This window comes from Drosophila takahashii, chromosome 2L (assembly GCF_030179915.1).
Source record: "Drosophila takahashii strain IR98-3 E-12201 chromosome 2L, DtakHiC1v2, whole genome shotgun sequence".
NCBI lineage: Eukaryota > Metazoa > Arthropoda > Insecta > Diptera > Drosophilidae > Drosophila > Drosophila takahashii.
In genome coordinates, this window is record NC_091678.1 from 37,853,301 (window position 1) to 37,858,089 (window position 4,789).

Sequence of the window (4,789 nt, forward strand, 5' to 3'; positions counted from 1 at the left end):
AAACGCGCAAATAGAACCAAATTCCCTAACTCCAAACTAATTTTAAGCGAACGAAGTCGCTCCGGGTATAGCTAGTTACATTATAAACAAGAGAGAACGCTATAGTCGGGTTGGTGTCCCGACTATCTAATACCCGTCACTCAGCTAAAGGGAGTGCGAACGCTGTACTGGATAGTGCGAGGGAGATAGATATATAAAATTTGATTGCCTATAACTTTTTAATGAATGGTCCGATTTGAAAAATGTCTTCTACATTTCGATAGGTATAAATATACACAACAAAATTTATACTTCTCGGAAATCTTTAAGGATGTGGGCGCAGGACCCATTTTAAAATCGTTAGTTGTTCTTTATTTTTTAGATTTACACGCTAATCGATTTGAAATTTAATTACATGCTCAAGCCAGTATAAAATTCTATATTTAAATAATATTTTTCGGATAAAGTACTAATGTTATGAAGAAAACAAGAAAGGAAGCTACCTTCTGCCAGCCGAAGCTTATATACCCTTGCGTGGTCAAGAATCAAAAAGCCTACTTCCTACACCCAAAAAAAAATCCGAAAGTTTACAGTTAATACGCGTTGTATTAAAAGTATACTACAGCTAGTATCAAACTGTCAGTATTAATTTAAAACTAAATAATGTAAGGAGCAGACTCAATAGTGTTAAGTTAAGACTAAATAGTGTTAAGTTTATGTCCTGAGTTTAATTTCTATACCGAAGTTTTCGGTTTTCGTTCCTGGTGTGAAGCCAGGATGCTCTGGTTTGGAACCTGGACATTTCGAACAGAAAAAGTGTTACCGCTTTTTAATGCTATTCGGACGCGTTAGTATTTTAAGGGTTTTACATTAGTGTATTTTGTAAACGACGCTGCGGTCTGTTTAAGGTTTGTTTGTGAAAATTACTTGTGAAAATTTTAATATTTGCTTATTTTGGGCTTATTTGAAATGTAAGTACATTTAAATTGTGTCTTAGTGCATAACTAATGAGTAAATTCTTTTCTTTTTACGGACACCACCTTGAGTTGCGCTCCAGATGCCGGGAAACTAAGGATCTTGCAATTGGCTTGCATTTTTTCTGACCGCGGCCAGCGCAATGTTAACTTCAATATCAGCGTCCTCGACCAAGATTTGTTATTCATCTGGACGGCGTTCACTCTGGAGATGATCAGCGACATAAGCGGTAAAACGGCATTTGCCCAAATATGCATACATACGTACATATTTTGTACATGTATTGTATTTATATTATTTGTTAAATTAAAAATTACCTTCAGTAATTTATAAAAATGTAAAAAATATGTTTTATAATATATGAAAAGTACAAAACAACATTTTTTAAATTTTGTCTCTTTAATACGGGGGGTATAATATTTATACTGGCATTATACTAAATAGTATACAAAATAAACTAGCAGCCTGAATTTCAGTACACTGAGTGAGTATAAACTGTATACTCGTTAGTTTAAACTTGACAACTTCGAAAGTTTCATTTTTATACTTTCGAAGTCCATTAGTTTAATACTCAGAGTATCGAGAAATTTTTGACACTCAATAGTTTACTTTTAATGTAGAAATAGTTTACTTTCTATGATCATTTTTTTTTGGGTGTACAAAGTTCCAATGAATTTTCTTATATTTGTTTGAATATTCCTATGGGAGCCTTAAGATATAGTGGTCCGATCCGGCTCGCTCCGACATATGTACTACCTGCAATAGAAAGAAGACTTTCGGGAAAGTTTCATCGCGATAGCTTTAAAACTGAGAGACTAGTTCGCATAGAAACGGACAGACAGACAGACGGACAGACGGATATGGCTAGATAGACTCGGCTATTGGTGCTGATCAAGAATATATATACTTTATGTGGTCGGAAACGTCTCCTTCACTGCGTTGCAAACATCTGACTGAAATTATAATACCCTCTACAAGGGTATAATAATGTAAGGATTTGTGTCGAAAAATGAATTTCTTTGTTTCTGTTTTATGCAGCTGATAACATACGCAAGCAATAAGAATTTTAGGATTCATTTTTGCAAGCTTTTTTATATTTCTTAAGTAGTTTGCATAGGACAATATACTGTTGTTTTTACGGAAATTAAGGAAAAAAATTTATGATTAAATCTTTTCTCGGCTTATAGGCTAGAAAGAGGAATTTTGTTTGCTCTTTATTTTGATTTGGGCGATAGTAATTTGAACGATTATTATCTCTAACGATTATAAAATGAAAGTCCGATTTTTAAGGGGATACGACCACAGCCCAAACCGTAAGAGCTAGAGCAGCCAAATTTTCTCACAGTATTCCATTGGGGGCGTAGGCGCCCACTAAGGTCCGACATGTCCCCCCAGTGGCCTCAAACAGCTCCAACATCCATATTTTGAGCAAAAAATCATTAGATGTACTTAAGCTTAACTTCTAAAGTGGTTGGAATTTCGAAATTTTGATTTTGCAGAATTTTAGGTCTTGAAAGGGCCTAATTAGAATCTAAAAGAAATTTCGATATCCCCCATAATTTGGGGGCTACATTTAAAACTAACTTTTCGATTTTAAAAATCTAGCCGCTGCACAGTGGTCGATCCCATAGGCCAAAAATTAAAAAAAAAATGTTTGAATTTGGTCGCCAAATTGGCATCACTGATTCTTGAAATGGTAAAGAATTTAAATGTAAATTTACTTTTGCTCTATTTTAAACAAGCTCATTGTAAAAGTTTTTGTAAATCGGAGATTGAAACTCTTCAAACGTGCAGTCAAGCAACACAAAAAAGTCAGCTCGCCTTGAAAAATTTATAAAAAATATTAAATCAAGGAATATTAAAGTAACTTAAAATAATAATCGTGAAAAAAGGTTTTTATTTTAAAATTAAAGTGTTTCTGTGAATTTATTTGTTGTTGTTTTGTTGTAATATAAATTGTTGTCCAGTGTTTTTGCCATTGTTATAAAAACCAAAATAGCGTACATTTAAAAAAGAAAAAGTTGTGATCCGGATTTGTCCCGTGCGCTATTTACCGTTTTTTCATCAGTTTCGTGACTTTCATTTTGTGTGTGTTCTTAGCTTTTGTGTATTTGATTTTATCCATTGATGGAGCTTTTTTCGTGCTTTGTTTTTATCTTTCTTTATATTTATTATTCTATCATAGCACCATTCTTTATCTATATCAATATTTGTCTTGATTAAAAAACGGTCAGTAGCAAATTCCACCCAGAACGGATTGACCTAAAAATCTATAAAAATCACAGTAATTACTAAAATAATTAGGAGCCGCGTAAGGGGTACTTTTTAGAACAAAATACGACCCCAAAGTGCCCCAAAATTCGATTTGTTTTTTTTAATTCTTTCTTTTGCCATTTCTCTGTTATAAATGTTGTTAAAATGGTTTAAAAATGTGATGTTCATACTCTTATGGCATACCCGCAAATAACTGCATTTAAATTTCTTGGAGATTCAGCATCCTTAACCAAGTCCCCAATATTTTCAAATTTGGCTAACCTGATGTGACGTCACGCGTCCCCATTTGTTTGTATGTATGTTCTGCTGGCGCATGTGTGTATGTACATATGTATGTTTTGCTGTCGCAATTTAAGTGTGACCGCGCAAGGGGAAAATGAAAATACTACTACTTTTCTTTTGCGCCATTTTCTTAAGTAAACGTTAAATTTTAAAATATCGGTAGACCTTACAGAAATCCCATTAAGCTTAATTTTCCTTAAAATTGCTTCTGTTTTTTTAAATGCAAAAGACCGATCAGCAAACTATTTATTGGTTTTCAAATGTTGAGTTATCGACAAACTTTGGATTTGTAAAAAACAAAAACAAACAATGATTGGCTCTGCTATGTACACACACACGCACAAAATAAATATATCAAAAAATGCGTATTTTACACACACAGCCATTAGATACATACAGTTGCGAAAAAAATAATAGCACCACATCGTCACAGGTTCTTAATATTAAAGAAATATGTGAAAAACTGGGATTTTTATATAAGAAGTGTTTTTTATTATCTTGATTAGTATTCCACCTATTTGAAAAAATTGATACGGGTATCGAAAATATTGTCTACATATAATTTTTTCAGATTTTAAGAAAAAAAGTCAAAAAAAGGCCGAAAAAAATAATAGCACCACTTCCGTTTTCTTTAAATAAAACGGTACGATGCGCTAATATTCTTGTGTATAAAGGATATATTTTATGAGATTTGACTAAAACTAACTTCTCCTGATATCCAGACATCAAATTGATTACCATTTGGCAATACAACGACATGTGGAAAATTTTCCCAGTCGGAAAAGAAAAATATTCAAAAAAGAAACATATTGGATGGAAAACGGTCATGAAAACCGGTTCGATTGGTTAGGTTTTGGATCATCTTCATTAAGAATGTCATAAACTTTGAAGGATAACACAGAAAAACCGAGTCCTGGCCCATTTTTCCTTCCAAAATGTTATATTACAAAGCACAAAGAATCTTATCAGGGCCAAAACAAAACTAAAACACGTACTTAAAATAATAGCGAATATTTTAATAATTGGATAATGTTTCAATAAACAAATTTATAAAACATGCACTTAAAAAAAAAATCCTATCCGAAATGCGAAACACATTTACAAGGGCTAGGGCTCGTCATAAAAAGTTACAAATGAATGCCCGTAAAACTTATCAGAATGTGTGAAGGCAAAGTTAAATTGGGTAAGAAGAAATCCATTTTATAAGTCATGTGTCTTCTAAACACCTAAATTGACCAAAAACATGGTACCAAAACATGCATTTATTAAGCATGGACCT

At 32.8% G+C, this 4,789-nt stretch overlaps 1 long non-coding RNA gene across 1 annotated transcript; it reads left to right on the top strand.

Moving 5' to 3' along the window:
* The first annotated feature begins 552 nt into the window (after positions 1–552).
* Positions 553–1,332, top strand: LOC138914960 (uncharacterized). The gene is made up of 2 exons (XR_011420662.1): positions 553–950; positions 1,037–1,332. It is a non-coding gene; the product is annotated as an uncharacterized lncRNA (long non-coding RNA).
* The last annotated feature ends 3,457 nt before the right edge of the window (positions 1,333–4,789 follow it).